Genomic DNA, 21,787 nt, shown 5'->3' on the forward strand with positions numbered 1-21,787 from the left:
AATTTCTCTTTCATTCTTTAGCCCACTTATTTATTGGGCAGTTGTTTCTTTGAGGATTTGTTGTTGGGGGATTTAATTGAGTTCCAGGTATATTGTAGATATGAGACACTTGTCCATTGTATGGCTATTGAAGATCTTCTCCCAATCAGTGGACTTCCTATTGATCTTGCCAGCTATGACCTTTGTCTTGCAGAAATTCTGCAATTTCATGCACTCCCAATTGTCCAACCTTTCCTTGATTTGCTGTGTTTCTGGATCTCTTTTACAAAAATTTCTGCCTGTGCCAAGGAGACCTAGGGTTTCTCCTATTTTATCTTGTAATTTTTTCAGGGTGTCTGCTTTGACACCCAGGTCTTTGATCCATTTGGAGTTGATTCTAGTACAGGGTGATATATAAGGATCTAGCTTTAGTTTTCTACAAGTGATTAACGAATTTTGCCAGCACCATTTACTGAAGAGGCTGTCTTTCTTCCATTCTATTTTTTTTAGCTCCCTTATCGAAGATTAGATGGCTATAGGTCTGTGGGTTCATTTCTGGGTTCTCAATTCTATCCCATTAGTCCTGAAGTCTGTTCTTGTGCCAGTACCAAGCTGGTATCATTACTATGGCTTTGTAGTAAAGTTTGAAATTTGGTATTGATATTCCTCCAGCACTATTTTTTCTGTTAAGGATCGTGTTTGCTATTCGGGGTATTTTATTATTCCATATCAGCTACTTTGAAAAATAGTATGGAGGTTCCTCAGAAGACTCCATATAGAGCTCCCCTATGACCCAGCAATACCACTTTTGGGCGTTTACCCAAATGATCACAAACAAGGCCACACTAAAGCTACCAGCACGACTACGTTTATTGCAGCATTATTTACCATAGATAAGATATGGACCCAACCCAAATGCCCCTTCATAGATGAATGGATCAAGAAAATGTGGTATATATACACAATGAAATTCTCTGCTTCCATCAGAAAGAATGGCATTGCCCCATTTGTTAGGAAATGGAAAGATTGGTACAAATTATATTAAGTGAAGTAAGTCAGGCCCAAAGAAACATAGGTCCCATGGTTTCCCTTATTTGCAATAACTAGTATATGTCTGAGACAAGCAGAAACGGTCAGATAAGTTGATGTTAGGCAAAATGAACCGTAAGATAAGGACTCATGTTTTTTTTTTCTTTCTTGTGATTTTTTCTTTTTTTGAGGGGGGGGGTCCGGTTGTGGGGCCTGAACTCTGGGCCTTGGTACTGTCCCTCAGCTCTTCAGCTCAAGGTTAGCGCTCTATCACTTGAACCACAGCACCATTTCTGGCTTTTTTCTTTTTGTTTATGTGGTGCTGGGGAATTGAACCTAGGGCCTCATGCATGCAAGCAAGTGATGTACCACTGAGCCACTTTCCCTGCCCCTTTCTTGTGATTATTTCTAACATATTTATAAGATGATTTCTTTCTTGCTTTGTATGTCCCTCCCCCACAGTATAACCACTGTTTTCACTGTAGTTGATGTTGGTATAATTTGTGGAGGGGAAGGGAATAAACAAATTGTTTAAATAAGGATACAGGTGGATCCATTTCAACAATGAGATGTACAAGACGTTATGTCAAAAAACGAACTTTACAACTTTGGTGGGGGGGCGCATATGGGGGAAGGGATGGGAACAAAGAAGGAGGCAACAATGCTTGATAAGAAATGTACATTACCTTGCTCATGTAATTGTAACCTCTCTATATGGTACTTTCACAATTAAAAAATGCAATCTTCCCTATCTCCACCTCCAGAATAGCTAGGATTATATATATGCCACCGTGTTCAATGTAAAATTAACTCATTTTTTTGTTTGACTGAGGTTTCAACTCAGGGTGGCATTCTACCACTTTGTCCATACACCAGCTCTTATCAAGTTTTTTATCTTTAGTTTATGGATCACTTAATTCACTCCAAGTATCAATTTCATTTTAATTTTAAGAATTATAGTTTATTTTTGTTTTCCTTAAAATATTTGTGCAAAGGAAGGAATGTTCTGTTTGAAAAATAAAGATAGTTACCCTTTAAAATATTTACTCTGTATTGAAACTCTTAGAAGGCAAGGTATGGCTCAAGTGGCAGAGCACCATTCTTGAGTAAAAACCAAGCAAGCATGTGAACAAGCCCAATTTTACCGCACACACACACACACACACACACACACACACACACACACACACACACACACACACAACAACAACAACAACAACAACACTTGGCATGAAATTTTAAGCTTTACAGGTATTAATAATTTTACTTCTCACAAAAATGATTGTGTTAACTAATACCTATAGTTAACACACGAAAAGTCACTAGAATTATATATACTATTTTATTTTCCAGATGAGGAAACTGAGTCATGGGAAAGATCAGAGGATATTTTAGAAGAGGAAGCCAGGAATTCTGTTTTAGAACCCACAGGACTTAACACACCATTGACACTATAATACTGCTTGATTTAGTGTATTAAAAATCCCCTCTGTACATTATTTTTACCACACCTCTGATGGACTTCCTGCTCATTGTGTTGATTAAAATTTGACCACTTTCATTAATTCACTAAACATTTTCCCAGAGCTTCCCAGGCTTCTGAAAACACTAAGATAAGAGATAATTTTGAGGGTCAAGTAAAAATCTGCAGAGATAGGTTTGTATGAAGCTAATGAAGTTTAAGCTTATCCTCTTGGGAGCCCTTCAAGATCTTGGAAGAGGAAAAAGCTGTGGTCACCCAGTCAAAAATTTTGATACATTTTGAGACATATAAATTCAAATGGATAGAAATAGTATATCTTTCTAACCCAATATTCCTGTGTCGTTTGGCATGCTTTCTTCCCTTTTTAATTATTTTTAGATAGTTGTAGGAGTTTCAACTAAATGTGTCCCTTTACATGTACAGTGCATTTTGATCAGTTAATGCTTCCATCATTCTCCCCTCCACATATCCATTTCCTTGCCTATTTTCTAATATGTCTGAGTTCCATTTCCACATGTGCAAATTGAATATTATTACTATATTTGCCCACCATTCATCCCTCTATTTGTCTACTCACTTCTCCTTATTTCCCATCCCTCTCACTCATATTTGAGCTCCTTAGTATTCTTTTTGTTAAACTGTTGTTCAAAGTTGTACTAATTTATATTTCCACCAATTAAGGTTCCTTCTCCCCTCCTACTCCATTCTTGTCAGCATTTGTTGCTGTTTGTATTCTTGATGATGGCCATTATGTCTAGAATGAGATGGAATCTTGATTCTGTTTTGATTTGCATTTCTTTTTTGGCTAGAGGTCTTCTACAGGTTGTATTTTTAAGTTAATAACCATGTCCTTTGCTGTGCAGAAGCTTTTTAGCTTGATACAATCCTGTTTGCCAAGTCTCTTTTCTATTTTCTAAGTTCCTGGAGTTATATTTAGGGAGTTTCTGCCTATGTCAATACATTCTAATGTTTACTCTTTCCTGTAGTAAAGTTTTAAATCTTATATTGAGGTTTTTGATCCACTCTGAATTGATATTAATTTAAGGTGTGAAAGAGGTCATATATATGGACATTTGGTTTTCCCAGCACCATTTGTTGAAGAGGCTGTCTTTTTCCACCATACATTTTATCAGATAGCTGTGGGTTCTTGTATTCATTTCTTCGCCTTCTAGTCTGTTCCACTTCAGGTCTGTCATACTTTCTAGAGTGGCTAGGACTATTTTGAGATTAACTAAGGAGAATGTGAGTTGGAATTCATTTAGTTTGATTTTACAGAAGTCTCTGATAATCACATATTGAATAATTTATTTACTGATAGTGATTGTACTGTAGCAATAATTTTTATGGCACATTTTTAATAGAAACATTGAGCAAAGCTGTTTAATTGTTTAATCATTTGTTAATGAAGAGGAATTCATCACATAGATTGAGAGAATATTTTGGTTCTCTTGCTGATTGATATATATACACTTAAAATTGATGAAAGCAACATAATTGTTAGACACACAGGTTAATGAGTGTCTAAGTAAGTTGAAAATGATTTAAGGTTAGTCTCTGGACAGGAAAAAAATAAAAGGATCTGAGAATATAGAACTCACCTAGAAAAAACTTCAGAGAAAGGATTTCACAAACAAGACAATTCAAAACTGAAAATATGGAAGAATGAAAATATAGTCAATTATATTGTATGAAAGTATGAATTATTTTTTATAAAATATATTAATAAACAATTATCATTTTACAAAAGATTTATAGTATAACCTAAAATAGTAAAATACCTTTTCATTTCAAAGAATAAAAAAAAGATACCAAAGGAATATGGGATAACTGCAAAAGACGTTACATATGGATGATGGGAATATCATAAGGAGTAAAGGAAAAGAAATAGAAAAAGTATTTGAAATAATAATGACAGAACTTTCCCCAAATTAATGTCAGGTATGAGCTACACTTTCAGGAGAAACTCTGGTAACAGCAAGTTACCAGAATGAATTCTGCAAACAACAATAAAGGCCCCTAAAAGAAGAAAAAAATCCTCACACAAACAGGTATATGTGGCATGCTGTAATAGTTCATGGTTATAAATTAAAAATAGCCAAAAGGTCTAAGCATCTTGCAGAACTGTAGTACAGGTGATGACAAGTCCCTGGACACTTTCCTGATGTCTATGACAATCAGAGGGAAACCTTCCTTGACCCCATGAGAGCAGAACTTTCTAGAGGATTACGAGGTTCCTATGACAATGAGTCTGAAATACCTTATTTTCCCTGTGGACAAAGTCATTACACTACTTATAAGCTATATGAATCTTAAAATGAAGCTTACTCCTGCAAAATCTGCTTAAAGTGCATTTATGAAAGAAAGAACTGATAGCTCAATATAAGAATAAGAAAATGGGAAGCATTCCTAAACTCTGAAAATGGAATTCTCAAAGTTAGTCAGCTGACTACTGACCATATACATGCCCTGGACCTGCTTCTATTTTCTACATTGTAACACTGCTAGTGGTTCATACCTGTAATTATAGCTACTCAAGAGGCTGAGATCCTAGGATGGCAGGTCAAAGAAGTCAGACTGGGCAGAAAAATACCAGAAAATCTTATCTCCAATTAACCAGCAAATAGCCAGAGGTATGACTCAAATGGTAGCATGCTAGCCTCAAATCTCAAATAAATAGAGAGAGAATCCAAGGCCCTGAGTTCAAGTCTCAATTCCGGCACACAGAAAAACAAACTAAAAGAATACTGTTATGGGGGGAGGGGAGCATCAAAAATATAAAAAATAAAAAAGAATACTGCTAAAGGAAAGTTTTTGAGTATTAGAAGGGGCTCAAGATTTATAACTTTATATTATATACGCATATAATACGTACAGCTATAATTTAAAATATATAATCAATTTATACATGTAAGAGAGTCCAATCATGATATAGATTATATAATATGTTTTTCCTTTTTTTACTTTTTTATTGTGAAAATACTGTACAGAGAGATTATAATATATTTTTCTATGGACGAACAAAGACAAGAATTTCATTTTTAGAAGCCAAACAAGTAAGAATATGAAGTGAAATACTTAAACTCTACTAAAAACAAAAATCACTAACCTGGAATTCTGAACCCATGAAATTATCCTTCATCAGTCAGATAAATATAATTGACATCTACATTAGAAGGGATTGTATTCAAGTTCACACATGAAAAAAAAAAAAGGTCACACATGAGCTTTCATCGAGACAGAGAAAATTCCAGGTAAGAAGATAAATGAAAACAATAGAAATAATATAATACCTGCTCTTGGACCAAATAGAATTAAACTTGAATTCCATAATATAAATTAATAATAGAAAGATACTTAAAGATTAAACACTGCTAGGTGTCCAGGGTACATATCTGTTGTCTTAGCTATGTGAAAGGCTGAGACTAGGCAGATTGATGTTCCAGGCCAGCCAGGGTGGAAAACAAAAGTCTTCAAAACTTCATTTAATGGAATGAAGATGGTATACACCAGTCATCTCAGCAATGATGAAAATCCATATGGGAAGGAGGTGAGACACATCTCAGAAGTATATAACCAATGCTAAAAAGACTGGAGATATGGATCAGCAGTATGACACCTGACTAGCAAATGTGAGGGCCTGAGTCAAACTCCAGTGTCACCTAAACAAAGAAACGAACAAATATATCTCAAACTGTGAAATGCATCAGAAGCAGTGCTTTGAAAGAAACTTCTAGCACTGAATGCATACAGTAGGAGGTAGACCTCAAGTTATTAAACCAAGTTTCTATTTTAGTTAACTAGAAAAATTCCTGAGTTCAATCTCTAATACCACTACCACCACCCAGAAAAAATAAATGAAACTTGTAGAAAATCCATACATCGAAACCTGCAATGATAAATTCAAAAGTAATTCTTTGAAAAGATCAAGAAAATCAGTAAGATACTACTTAAGATGAGGATAAGATAAATTAACAATATGAGAAATAAAAGAGATATCTGATAATTTCAATGATGTTAAAGTATAATAAAGATAACAAAGGAATATTGTGAACAAACCTATGCCACAAATTTGATAATCTAAATGTAATAGACCAATTTCTTCCAAAATATCTGTCAAAACTTACACAAGAAGAAATCAAGCAGGATAAGTCTGAATCAATTGAAAAAAATTGAATAGCTAGGATTACAGGTGTGAGAACCAGAACCTGTCCATCTTAATGTATTTTTAATGACTTCAAGTCTATCAAGTTATCACAAAGACTGTGAAATCTTATTACTTATTTATCCCTTTTTATACTAGGTGCTATTCTAGGTTTTTTTCCATGTATTATTAACCTGTGTGATAGTTATATTATGCTTTGAGGTTGGTGTAACTACAAATTTTCCAGAAAGAAATTGATGCAAAATAAATTGTTCAATTCTATGAGGCGGTTTAAATGGCACACCGGGGGCTCAAACCAGAATTTGGTGTTTGTGCCTTAGTGCAGTGTACTCCTCTCTGTGCCACTTCTGTGAGATAGGATGCATTTATAATTCCATACCTGGATTTCTATTTCACTTTGAATTCTATAGCATTTGCTATGGGTTCCATAGCTTTGTTTTTATTTCCTCTGTTGTAATTTTAGGTCTTAGAAAGGGCAGTGATTATTTTTTTACTCTGTCCTATTGTTTCAGATTTTAGACTATATATGGACCCAGCATTATAAAGCAATTTTCCACTGGTCTAGATAATTTAGCACACACTGCAAACTCTGAAAGCTTCAATTGGGAGATATGTCCAATTACTTTCCAATCTATTTTTATGTAATAATCAATTTTGAAAGGATAAACCATATTCTGTTTGTAGGATTTGCATTTTGCTTAAAATAAAGTCCAATTTCTGAGATTCTCTAATAAGCATTGTAGATTATCCAAAACCTTAGCAAGTCAAATACTTGTCTCACTTCTTCGTCTACCAAGAAGAAACCTGGAGTTCCCCAATCTTAATATTTTGTGCCATTTTGAGCATAATATTGTAACAGGTCCGAAGGCCCTTTGACTGAGGGGCACTATCATTTGGGCTCAGAGATTAACCAAAAGCAGTATAAAAGCTTGGCATCTCAGCTTCCACTTTATATCCACCTACCAGACCAATGACTTACTGTATCCAGGTTCCAGCTGAGAAATCCTGAGATGATGAACTGCCTGGCTCTCTATGAGTACTGCCTTCCAACTCTCACCACATGAACACGTGTGTGACTGGGACTTTAAAATTATGCATTTGTTATTGGATGCTGGTGTCTCACACCTGTAATCCTAGCTACTCAGCAGGCTGAGATCTGAAGATCCTGATTCAAAGCCAGCCAAGGCAGGAAAGTCAGTGATATGTATCTCCAAATAGGTAGCCCTGAAAAGCCCAAAGTGGAGCTGTGGCACAAGTGGTACAGTGCTAGCTTGACTATAAAAGCTAAAGGAGTGCATCCAGGCCCTGAGTTCAAGACCTAAGAGTAGAACAAAAAACCAAACTACAAAAACAAAAAAATATGCATTTCTCTCCTGCCACTGCCTTTTCCTCCTATATAAAGCTAAAGAAAATGTGTACTCAACTTGGGAGGGGGAAGGAAGTAGCTGGGGAGGTGGGGAGGGAAGGTATGGTAGAGGAAAAACAAAGGAGGAGGAAACAATGTTCGATAGGAAATGTATTCATTACCTTACTCATGTAACTGTCCCTCTGTATTCTATTTTTATAATAAAAAACATAAAAAAGAAGAAAATATATGCTTAGTCTGGACCTATGGAACCAGGAGTATATTCCTGGACCCTGTAACAATGGGTTTCATCTATCAAAGTTAATGGACGTATCTTTGATGCTTATATTCATAAGCCATCTATTTGGCATTTTGAATTTATGACAACATTTTTTGCTAGCTTTCAGACTTGAACTCAGAGCCTTGCACTCTTGCTTGGATTCTTCTCTCAAGTCTGGTGATCTCCCACTTGAACCACAGCTCCACTTCTGACTTCTTGTGGGTTAATTGGAGATAAGAGTCTCTTGGATTTGCCTACCTAGGCTCACTTTGAACTGTGATCCTCAGATCGCAGCTTCCTGAGCAGCTTAGAATACAGGCCTGAGCCGCTGGCACCCTCCTATAACAAATATTTTTAACTTTTCAAAACCTCTGTGATCACCTGCCCTTGGAACCGGTAGCAGTACTCTGTTCTATACCAATTTTCCTCCACAGCACCTAAGCAATCGTCCCAGAGAAATCTTCCCTTACCTCCTACTACCCTGTCCCTAGACACTTCTCTAACCCCAATTTCTGTCTCTCTGCTCACACTGTCTTCATTTTCTCCACACTACTTACTGTCTTCTAAAATAACAAGTTGAACTATAAGAAATTGTGATTCACTTAGGGTAGAAGCTCTTGTTTGGTTTCTATGTTTACTTCCACATGGTCCAACATTAAAACAAGACATTTTATCTGCTTCATCAGTCACCTATCCCTACTTCCCTAAATCCAGTACCTGGCAGATATAATAAGATATAAACCATCTTTTCAATCTCAATCATTTCCTTCAATACTGAGTTAAGATAAAAAAAATCAGGATGATAATTGACAGCACTTCCACAGAGAAGGCCTTTGGGTGTGATTTCTCTACATGTCTAATGATACACCTTTCAATACACACACACATCAACCCTGATTCAAGCACACGTTGTGAGCATGCCACAGCCATTGCTCTGTCATGGGATTGTAATATAAATTCCATTTAATAGTGTCATTACATAATGGAGTTTTTTGTGTTTCCCTGTGAGCATGGTACTTGTTAACTTTGTAGCAAATTTAACAAGCATCTCAGTGACAACCAAACCTCTACATCTTTTTCCTGTGAAAGGTGCAATGGGGAATGATACCAGGCAGGCCTGTATCCTTATATTGATCCAGTTAATCAATTTTATGATGGAATCATTATTTTGAACTTATTCTGCTAAACTGTAGTTAGTTTGCCAGATATGCATTTTTTGAAAATGGAATAGCTTTGTGGTGCTAGGTCCTCTCCAGGAGCAAACCCACACAAAGGGATAGATTTTTCTATATCTCTTGCTCAACAATCTATTTTGTAAATATTTCTAATTGTGGATTGTTTTTTGGAACTCCTAACTCTTGAACTCAAGTCCTGTGCAATGTCCCTGAGCTTCTATTACTCAAGGATAATACTCTACCACTTGAGCCACAGCAACACTTCTGGCCTTCAATGAGGAATTGAACCCAGAACTTCATGCAAGCACTCTACCACTAAGCCACATTCCCAGACTATGGGTTTTGTGTGTGTGTGTGTGTGTGTGTGTGTGTGTGTGTGTGTGTGTGTGTGTGTGTGTGTGTGTGTATTGGTTCTGGGCTTGAACTCAGGGCCTGAACACTATCCCTGAACTTTTGTACTCAAGGCTACTGCTCTATCACTTGATAGCTCCACTCCAGGGTTTTGGTGACTAATTGGAAATAACAATCACACCAACTTTCTTGTTCAGGCTGGCTTCAAACCATGATCCTCAGATCTCATCCTCCTGAGTAGCTAGAATTACAGGCGTTGGAAATCTAATTCTGTTTGTTTTATTTTTGCTTGCAAATAAACCTATGCACATTGAATTTCAAACTTTACACTGGAATATTGTTTATATGTTTGATGAATAGTGATATTTCTATTGCAATGTTCATCAGAAAAGTATGAATAATTTCTGAAATTGGGTCATTATTTCTGTAGTCAATAACATTGTGATAACAAGTCCAGTCTCTGGCAAATGATTTAAAAATTTATTCTCTGAGATCAATTCATCTTTTTAAATTTGTACCTATCTTCAGTGATCTTAAGGATCACTTAAGGAATAATAATAGGAAGTACTAGTTTGGGGACTATAATAACTGCTCTTGCATTTTACATTAATGAAATGTATGTGAGAAAAATTAAGTTTTTAATTACCTTTTCTCTGAAATTTCCAAACTACCAACAGATTATTTGATAACCTGAAGTTAGTGGTGACTCTGGGGAGGAAGGACCTTGATTTGCAGCATTTGCCAAATTTTGTGCTGTAAGTAGTCCCATAATGGGCTATTTTAAGCTAATCAAAAGTTAAGCCCTTTTATATTTCTAAGTACTTTGTCACGGATTTTTGTAAAGTCAAAGATGCATTCGCCTTCCAGCTGACTATTATACTATGAAACTCCTCTTCAAAAACATTGGCCAAGATAGAAAAATAACAGTTACTCTGTCATTTCAGAACTAAAATATGTGGCTTAGATGGTAAGACTTCCTTCAGTGCAGTTTACTCTATGGTTAACAGGTGGCTTATTGGCTTCAACTGTTGATAATCCAGCACTGATCCTAGATTCAGAATCAAAGTAAAACTTCACAGTTACAGCCAGAGTTTATTCAGTACTTGCTTTTAAATTAGAAAATAAGCTTAAATAGTTAAAACACAAATAGGGCACAGATTTACTTTAATCTGTCAAAAAGATAAATAAATATTTAATGGTTTAAATTGTGACCTTCAAAAATAGGTACAAAGTCTGACCCTTCTATTACCTTTGCGTACCTGGGAGTATGATCTCATTTAAACATAGGCTCTTTGCAAATGTAGTCAATAAAGGATCTTAGTGAGACAACATGTGAATTTAGAGTAGACCCTAAACCCAATGATAAGGTAATTTCAGGGATTGGATTTGTTTGGGTTGTTGTGCAGTACGGCACAGATCATAATTTACCCGAAAGACTCAGCTACTCAATCCCAAGCTGCTTGTTGCCCATGGAAATATGACCTGCCAGATCTTCTGGGTGTTGTTCTTTTGTTTCGTTTGGTTTTGTTTTCCTGAGAAGAAGCCAGAAGCAAGATTTTCATTTGATAGCACTGTAGTTTTAAATGTCTCAAGCAAGGGAAAAGGAAGAAAATAGAAAAAAAATGATTGGTTCTTTTCAGGTTTTGAACAAATGTATGACCTTTGCTTTATAAAGTAACGTCTAGATCTAAAAGAGTTATGCTAATTTGTTGTTTGGTAATTGTCATTGTTTCTCAGTGCTTTCAATTAACAATGCTTCCAAATCAAATAGGCTTAAAATTTGTCATCCTTTATCATCCTAGTTAGAGTGGCCGATGTGTATACAGGAATATCTTAAATTTACAGGCAACTGGTTTTCTAGAACCATTTTGAAGTAAAGAATTTCAAATGATGAAAGTGTGGTATTACAAAACAATAATTTATTTTGAAGGTTCAGCTTTTTCATATACTGCAAGGTAAGCTATTGGGCTGTTGGGTGCTCATAATAAAATGATTGTATAAAGAATTTTAATCTCCGATTTTAGGTTTTAAGCCTACAACTTTTAGAACTAGTTATGTCTTTAAAAAGTCAACTATCCAAGTGAAAAAGGAAATCCATTTTCTCAATTTTCAATCTAATTTGAAGAACATATTTTTAGCTATGGGAACAATAGTTAGCTCTGCCTGATGACATGTTGTCTTTAAATTTTATGAAAAGAAAGAATTAGAAACAATTTCGAGGCTATATATTGCAGAACATAGAGGAGGAGGTTATATTGTAATTTGATTCTTTATTATTATATGCTGTGAGGTTACAAAAGATGGTGACAATTTACATTATTCAGAGGTACAGCTCATGAAGCACTGCCATGGTAGCTGGAAGTCTGACTACAGAATTGGTCCAGACAAGACCCGCCTGCCAAGAAAGCAAACTAAAATGACGTGATATGATAAAAACAAATGAGTGAAAAAGTGGCTACAGCCATTTCCTATCAAATAAAATGATGAAAGAAAGACAGATGGGCCTCGTGGAGCAAGATGGTCGGGTTAACAGTGAGGATAAAATATTTAACTAAAGGCAGCCACTATTGTTGCATATATATTTAATAAGTTGAAATAAACAAGTGTATATAGCCATAAAGACGAACTGTAGTTCATTGTAGTTCTCTGAAGAGGAATATGGGATATATGGAAAACAAATTATCATAGGAATAGGAATGGGCAACAAAGATTTGCATAAATGAAATAGAAATAAAAGCTGTTTTCTGGAAAACTAATTGTTTTTTATAGGTGGATGATTCATAGATGATCTGTGTGTGTGTGTGTGTGTGTGTGTGTGTGTGTGTGTGTGTGTGTGTGTGTGTGTGTACGTGCGTGCGCGCTGTTGTCACTGGGCACTGGGACTTGAACTCAAGGCCAGGGTACTACCCCATAGGCTTATTGCTCAAGGCTGGTGCTCTAGAAGTTCCAAATATAACTTCTCCTAGTTAGCTGGAGATAAAGTCTTCTCTGTCCTGGCTGTCTTCAAATTGTGATCCTCAGATCTCAGCCTCTTGAATAATTACAATTACAAGCATGAGACATGAGTCAGTGGCTACCTGATAAGTCTATGCATGTTTTTGTGTTTTGTATGTTTTTAAATATTCTCTTTTAAGAAAAACCGTGAAACATATGAAAATAAAACTTAGTTGAATTAAAAATTTAGCCAGACTTTGTGAAATATTAAATGCCATAAGATGTGTATTGCCTGGGATTTCACTTCTAAAATAAATAATTTAAGCCTTTTTATTTGAGAGATGAGAAATAATTTTCTTCTCAAATGCACATTTGCAAAAGATTTTGGAATGTTGTCTCTAGTGATTTTGACTTTTTTAGGAGATGAATAATGATGAAATTATATTTTATTCAGGGTTCAGAAATCTATCAAACATTTTTGGTTTGCATAAATAAACAAATGGTTAACATTCTATTTTAAAATAAAACAAAATATTCTCTTTTGGTAAAGTTTCCCATAGAAACCTAAGAAAAATAAAATAAATAAATGAGAACATCACTGAGGCTTTGCTCCGAATGATTTACAGTATCCAAAAGTTTTCACTTGCTTTGTGCTAATATTGTCCATGACCATTATATGGGTTTTCAGGAAAAGCTATTATCCATTATGTATACCATTCATAATTGACTCATAGCTCTTACCAGCATGCTGTTGAAATTCTTTTCACTTACTATTTTGGGAACAAAGAAAAACTCAAGGGATTTTTATGCAAAATTTGTAGTATTTCCCCCATTTCAGAGTCCAGGAAGGCAATGTAAACTTTTATGACTCTCCTGAGTCTCAAATTATTCTGCTTTAAATATTCCCTGTATGAGAAATAAAAAGAAGCAATCTATATGTGTGAACTATTTTTAATGTCAGTTTAAACAGATGTTTATCCAAACAAGTCATACAAATCATCATCATTAGTCTTTGAGAGTATGTTCGCCATCATTATCAGGGAAGGCAAGTAAAATTATCTTAAGATATTATTGCTGTTAAGATGGCTATTATAAAAAAAGATAAGAAAACAGATGAGAGGAGTAAAAACAACTATTTTCAATCAGATAGAGAATTCAGAACCTAGATCTCAGAACCTTTGTGCTCTCTTGAGGGTAATTCAAAATAGTGCAATAACTATGGAAACCAGTATGAAGATGCCTCATAAAACTAAAAATAAAACTTCTATATGATTAGTAATTCTACATTTGGATATATATCTAATAGATTAAAATCAGGATCCCATCAAAGACCTTGGAGTCAAAGCAGACACTCTGAAAACATTACAGGATGGAGTAGAAATAAACCCTAGGTCTCCGTTGCACAGGCCGAAATTTTTTTAATAGAGATCCAGAAACACAACAAATCAAAGAAAGGTTGGACAAATGGGATTGCATGAAATTGAAGAGCTTCTCCATGGCAAAGGACATAGCTAGCAAGATCAATAGAATACCGACGTATTGGGAGAAATCTTCACTAGCCATACATCGGTCAAGGGTCTCATATCTAAAACATACATTGAACTCAAAAAAATTAAATCCCCCAACAACAAATCTTCAAAGAAACAAGTGGGCTAAAGACTTAAAGAGAAACTTCTCTGAAGAGGAAAGAAGGATGGCCAATAGACACATGAAGAAATGCTTAACCTCCCTAGCCATAAAGAAATGCAGGAGCTGGGAAGGTTGCTCAGTGGTAGAGCGCTTGCCTTGCATGTATGAGGCCCGGAGTTCGATTCCTCAGCACCACATAAGCAAAAAGAAAAAAAAGCCGGAGGTGGTGCTGTGGTTCAAGTGGTAGAACGCAAGCCTTGAGCTGAAGAGCTGAGGGACAGCGCCCAGGCTCAGAGTTCAGGCCCCACGACCAGACCCCCCCAAAAAGAAATGCAAATCAAAACAACATTGAGATACCACCACACTACAGTTAGAATGGCTAAAATCAAGAAGTCTAATAATAACAGATGCTGGAGGGGATGTAGACAGAAGGGAACCTTAAGTCATTGTTGGTGGGAGTGTAAACTTGTTCAACCACTTTGGAAAGCAGTATGGAGATTTCTCAAAAGACTCCACAGAGAACTCCCCTATGACCCAGCAATCCCACTTTTGGGCATTTACCCAAATGTTTATGAACAACACCACACTAAAGCTACCAGCACAGCTATGTTTATTGCAGCATTATTTACCATAGCTAAGATCTGGAACCAACCCCGATGCCCCTCAGTAGATGAATGGTTCAAGAAAATGTGGTATATATACACAATGGAATTCTCTGCCTCCATCAGAAAGAATGGCATTGCCCCATTTGTTAGGAAATGGAAATATTGGAACAAATTATATTAAGAGAAGTAATGCCGGCCCAAAGAAACATAGGTCCCATGGTTTCCCTTATTTGCAATATCTAGTATATGTCTGAGTCAAGCAGAAAAGGTCAGATAAGGTGATGTTAGGGAAATGAACACTAAGATATGTATTCAAATGTTTTTTTTCTTTCATGCGATTTTTTCTAACACATTTATAAGATTATTTCTTTGTTGCTATGTATGTCCCTCCACTACAGTATAACCCTGCTTTCACTGTACTTGATGTCGGTATAATTTGTGTAGGGGAAGGGGAAAACAAATTGTTTAAATAGGGATACAGGTGGACCCATTGCAACAATGAGATGTACAAATCGTTATGTCTAAAACGAACTTTACAAACTTGGTGCGGGGGAGTGGGAGGAGGATTGGGTGCGAGGGAAAGGGTAGGATGTGAAGGGATGGGAAGGGGAAACAAAGGAGGAGGCTACAAGAGGCTACAATGCTTGATAAAAAATGTACTCATGGGCTGGGAAGGTGGCTCAGTGGTAGAGCGCTTACCTTCCAAGCATGAGGCCCTGGGTTCGATTCCTCAGCACCACATAAGCAAAAAGAAAAAAAAATGGAAGTGGTGCTCTGGTTCAAGTGGTAGAGTTCTAGCCTTGAGCTTGACTGGACACCCCCCCAAAAGAAAAGAAAAGAAAAGAAATGTACTCATTATCTTTCCCATGTAATTGTAACCCTCTGTACAGTATTTTCACAATAAAAATATATAAATAAATAAATACATAAATAAAATAAAATCAGGATCCCAAATAGACATCAATATTTCATATTTTTTGCAAAATTATTCACAATAGCCAATATAATGAACCAAACCAAGCATTCCCCAATAGATGAATGCAGAAAGTACAGTATGTACATACAAAGGGATATAAATGAGCCCTAAAAAATTCTGCTACAGAAAAGGTCAAAAGCTATGCACCTGTGGCCATAGAAGATGACCCTAAGTGAAATTAACCCCAAGATGGGGACAAAAGTGGTTTTTTCTTTCTCACTGTTGTTTTTAATTTACTAGGTGATTTTTTTGTATGTTCTTCCCATCATGGTATAACCCCTGTTGAAACTCTATTTGATTTCAGTGCTCTGCATCTTCTAATGTGGGGAGTGGAAGGGAAATAACAAAGTGCTGAAACAAGGATACAGTTTGACCCATTGTAACAATGAGATGTACAAGACACTTTGTTGAAAATGAACTTTACAACTCTGTACAACTTCGGTGTCGGGGAGAGGGAGGAGTTCGGGAGATGGGGAAGGAAGGAATAGTAGGGGAAAAACAAAGAATAAGTAACAATGCTCCATAGGAAATGTATTCATTACCTTATTCATGTAACCATAGCCCCTCTGTAGAGTATCTTTACAATAAAAAAATAAGTTCTGCTACTTTCCCCAAAAGGTGTGAACTGGAGGACTTTATGTTAAGTGAAATAAGCCAGTCACAGAAGAATGCCTACGAGATTTGGCTTCTTTGAGGTATCTATAATGATCAAACCTACAGAGACAGGGAACATAGTGGTGGTTTCCAACAACTGAGGGGAAGGGGAAAGTGGAAAGTTGCTTGATGAGAATAATGATTGGGATTTTTTTTCTTGTGACTATCCTGGGACTTTAACTCAAGGCCTGGATGCTATTTTGCTCAAGTTTAATGCTCTACCATTTGAGCCACATCTCCAATTCCAAATTTCTTAGTACTTAATTAGAGATGAGTTCTATGGGCTTTCTTGCCAGGGCTCACTTCGTACGAAGATCTTTAGATCTCAGCCTCCTGAGTAGCAAATATTACAGGCATGAGCCACTGGTGCCCAGTAACAAAAAAACTTTATGTTGGATAAGTATGTTCTGGAGATTGGTTTACAATATGGTGCTTGTAGTTAACAATTAAATATTGCATATGCCAAAATTTAAGATGTTTAGATTTCATAGCAAGAGTTTTTGCTACAAAAGAAAAACAAGGGAATATGAAGAAATTTTGGGTTGGATATGTCTATTACCAGGAGGGAAAAAGGAGCAAATTATTCTTTCATCTGTTTATATTATCTCCAAAGGATCATGACCTAAAAGCCCAAAAGCTTTGTCTGCATTTAGCAGGTGACAGTGGTAATCATTTCTACTAGACATTGAATCAGTAATGTTGAGTAGAAATCTAGAGTGGGAAAGTGAATGTTTATGGCTTTTGAAGTTCTCAGTTCCTGGAAATTTCCATACTGATTACAAACAAGTGAGGAGAAATAGGTGAAATTAATCCACACAAATATACTCTAAAACATATAGTGGTCCTGCAAATTACACACTCTCAAACACATTTCTCATCAATTTCTGAAAACCACTCACAAAATTCTCAAGTAGAGAGAAAACTTTTGAAAGAATTTTATATTTAAAATGCTAATTGGAGTCATATACTGCTTTTTTGATTGGGAATTTAGTTTGTCAGGAGGCATTATATTTCTTCTAGAGTTAATGAGGTTTATAAAAAGATGAGGCAAAGTAAGAATGTTCCTAAACATTGCAAAAATACATTCATTTCCCTGTCCTGAATAAGAATCAATTTTCAATACCCAAGATACCTTCTTTTATGACCTTTATAGAATTATAAATATCAGAACATGCCCTTTTTAATTGTCCAAATTTCTGACAGGAAAATATCTAAATTATTTACCGTCAGCTTTCTTAATTTTGTACTCTTATCTCTAAGCCCAGTGCTTGACATGTAAGTGTCTAATAATTGTTAGATGAGAGGGAAGGTATTCTTAGAAAAATTCAGTCCTTTTGATCAAAGATATAGCCTCTGTCAGTATTGTTACCTTGTCACCATAAGGTATTCATTAACAACTTTTGTCAATGTAGGAGAAAATCTTGTCAAAGTAACGATGTTTTATAACAAAGGCAAGGCTTGCCATGAAAAATTTTAACTTGGGAAATGAAATCAGTATTAATCAGTGAAAAACATTATATTTTCATCTCTGTCACTATAGTAGCAACTGGATTTCTGCTTGTTTTGATCTCTATCCTTTATCTTCTATCTTTTATCTTCGATCCTTTATCTCTGCTCTTTCAAAACTAGGATTGAGAAGGAGTTCATGTCTAAGGAGGGGGATAGAAGAGTAAGATAGAGTAGAAAGAAGGAAAAAATTACTGTAGAATATTAATTGATTTCAGTATAATGCTGCCCATTTAGGAAGTATATATAGTTACTTATTTTTATCCGAACATATGAAAATACTAAGATGGTCTCAGTAAAAATAGCACTTAAACCAAAATTACACCAAAGCCTAGTGTTTACACCAGGTGGTCACAACAGTTCAGAGAATTGAGCATCAGCAATTGCACATCATAACGAAGGATGACAGGTTGTGTTCAAGATGAAAAAGGACTCAAATGACCCAAGAAAGTATTAATGATGATAACTCAGTTTTTCTCTACCACCTTGGAGACAACTCTAGAAGATCTTAATAATATTAAAAAATAATAATAAACATATAGAAGTGTAACAATATTAACAATACAGGTCGATATCTTAAGATGCACAATGGATTATGGTTAACCTTGTCATCATTTAAAAGTACAACTTACAACATAACTATGCAGATAAAATGATTAGTGTAACTGACTGTGGAATGCATCATTTTAGTTGTAGACCCTGAACCACAAAGATATTTTGAATTGTGGTCACTTTTGTAGTCATGTTTGTAATATTTGTGATGTTATTCTGGATACATAAAAGGCAAATAAATGTTTTAATACTATTAGTAAGAAATATTTTCAGAGACAGAGATGAAAGAAGAGGAGAAAGCTGAGGAGAGAAATTCAAAGATGTTGAAGTAAAAACCTTGTGTATTTAAACTTAAGTTAGAAATATTAGGCAGAATTCATGATTGCTATTTTCCCCTCTAAGGAAAAATGCAGCTGTTTTTAAGGCTTGGGAGTATGACAAATCAGATGCAATGAACATGGAGAATTCCAAATTGTCATATAAAAATGTGCTCCTAAATGGAACCAGAGCTCCTTGGGAAAATGGTTGGTTCTTTGTGTAGGACAGGAAGTATTCTTTCAGTATGAACATCTGATGTATTTTTGTATCAGAAAGCAAGAAACAAAAACTAATGAGGTTATGTCAAAAATAGGATGCAAAAATCTAGGTGCCAGTGGCTCATGCCTATAATCCTAGCTATTCAGGAGGTTGAGATCTCAGGTTTGAAGTCAGCCAGGGTAGGACTCTGATCTCTGGCTAACCACCAGAAAACCAGAAGGTAATGATATTGTTCAAAACATGTTTAGCTGACTTAACTGTAACATCTCCATACATCACTTTATAATAATAATAAAAGTGCACAAAAGGAAAATAAAGTAAAACTAAAAAGAATAAAATTGCAATGTAATATAAGTTGCTTCTGTTGGTACTTAAAAGGAGGCAGAGGAACAAAAATGAAAATCACATACCAAACTCATTGAAATATGTATGTCATTGTTAAAACATCAACTCATTATTTTAACTATTAGTAACTTTAAAAAAAGTTAAGCAATTATCCTATATTTACTTACAAATGTTATTTCAGATAACTATAAAGAAATAAATTATAAAGGAATACAGAAAGATTCCAGTTAGTTAATTGTGAAGGATAAAAAAAAGTCATATTTAAACACTAAGTAATGATGATCAATATATGCCAGAACTTTTAGCTAAAATCTTGATGTAGAGCTTTACAATGAAAGGAATCAAGTTGGCAAATCCTTGAATTCACTGATGGTCTCAGCACCAGTAACTTCTGGCATAATATATTACTAAAGCAATAGCACCTCCTATTATTTATCCTTAAGAGCACTTTCTCCTTCAAATAATGAATCTGATTCACTTCAGTATTTAGTGCTCATTTCCAATCAATGGGAAATACTTTAGTACAAGTCAATTGCCATAGGAGGAAATAACCACGTGCATTTGCAGATATTCAAGAAAATAATTGACTAATTTCTATAATAAGCTAAAAACATAAAGGAAGAGAGTGAAAGAAAGAGCATGAGATTTTAAGACAACTTAAAAGACCAACAAATAGGAGCAATACAAGATAAACTCAGATATACAAGAAGCATAGATACAAAAATGATGGTCCAAGGCAGGCCCCGAGAGAAAATGGAAACGGGTGACTCTCTCCAAAAAATAACGAAGGCAAAAGAAGGGCTTGGGACATGTCTCAAGTAGGAGATCACCTGCCGAGCAACTATAAAACCCTGGATTCAAATTCCAGAATAAGCAAACAAACAAAAAAGAAAGACCAATAAATATCAGCAGATTGATTTTTATGCTTATTTCCCAAAACAAAATGAAATAAAACAATGGTAATGATAATTTGGAAATGGGCTCCTAATTGAAATATAACAAAGACTCACTAATTTGGGTAGCTGTGATAATACTCCTTTGTCAGAGACATCTTGAAATGTTAAAACATGGAATAACATGATTTTGCTATTGCTTTAAAATATTCAAGGAGAAAGAGAGTAGGAAGAAATAAAATAATTTTGGAAACATGTTGATGGGGGTTTCAGGTAGTGAATGGGTGTTAGAAATGTTATACTTCGCTATACTTTTGTCTGGAAAATGTTACAATAATTCTTAAAAGTTTCACTTTTTGGTAAGTTGTGCCATCAAGTTACATAGAAGAGAAACATATTTAAAAATATGGATTGCTAAAGTTTATAGTTGAATCCAAGTTTAAAGAAGAAAATAAGTCATTTGGTTTAAACAATAAACAATCTGCCACAAACTGTCATCCTTTACTGATGTGGTGAGACTATCACAAACCTTGGAAGATGTCAAAATAAGTCCAAACATGATGAAGAGAGTAAGTCTTATAGTGTAGCTCTGGTCTTAGTCTGGTGTAAAATCATAAAATGTTAACACATGGTGCTGATATGTTTTAATAAATTTAATTGTATACTTCGTAACACATTTTGTAAGTCATTGAATTTGTGGGACCTTTGCTGTGCAAAGATTTGATGTATTAAAAGAATCAGTTATGTTAAATTATAATTGCAATGTTGTATAGAAATACTCAAATCTGCTGGGCGCCAGTGGCTCACGCCTGTAATCCTAGCAAATGAGCTGGCTGCGATCTGAGGATCACAGTTCAAAGCCAGCCCGGGCAGGAAAGTCTATGAGACTCATCTCCAATTAACCACTAGAAAACTGGAAGTGGCGTTGTGGCTCATGTGGTAGAGCACTCTCCTTGAGCTGAAGAGCTGAGGGACAGCATCCCAAGCCCAGAATTCAAGCCCCATGACTGACAAAAATAAAAATTAAAAAATAAACTAAATAAATAACGATATACTCACATCTGTAATCAATGGTTAGATGCTCAGAAAAATATTTGTTTCTAAACTTTCAAAAGATTCATAAGATTTTCATTAGATGAACAAAAGGACCTTAGTGAATTTTTGAATTATTTAGCACTTACTTGGCATTTAAAAATCCTGTCAAAATTAGTATTCAGAAATTTAAAGCTTTATGTTATATTTTTTATTAAAGAAGAAAAAAATCCATCCTATGAAAATTGAAACACACTATGTTTATTTTAAGATGCTTTCTTTGTTCAGGATTTTATGAACTTTTTAGAATTCTAGGATCT

General features: G+C 35.2%; 1 pseudogene; it reads right to left on the reverse strand.

The window, feature by feature from the left end:
- The window catches only part of LOC138820412 (leucine-rich repeat-containing protein 14B-like), a 79,364-nt pseudogene that overhangs the window by 11,602 nt on the left and 45,975 nt on the right, over positions 1–21,787 (reverse strand).

This window comes from Dipodomys merriami, unplaced genomic scaffold (genome assembly GCF_024711535.1).
Source record: "Dipodomys merriami isolate MVZ:Mamm:240054 unplaced genomic scaffold, mDipMer1.0.p SCAF_88, whole genome shotgun sequence".
Taxonomy (NCBI): Eukaryota; Metazoa; Chordata; class Mammalia; order Rodentia; family Heteromyidae; genus Dipodomys; species Dipodomys merriami.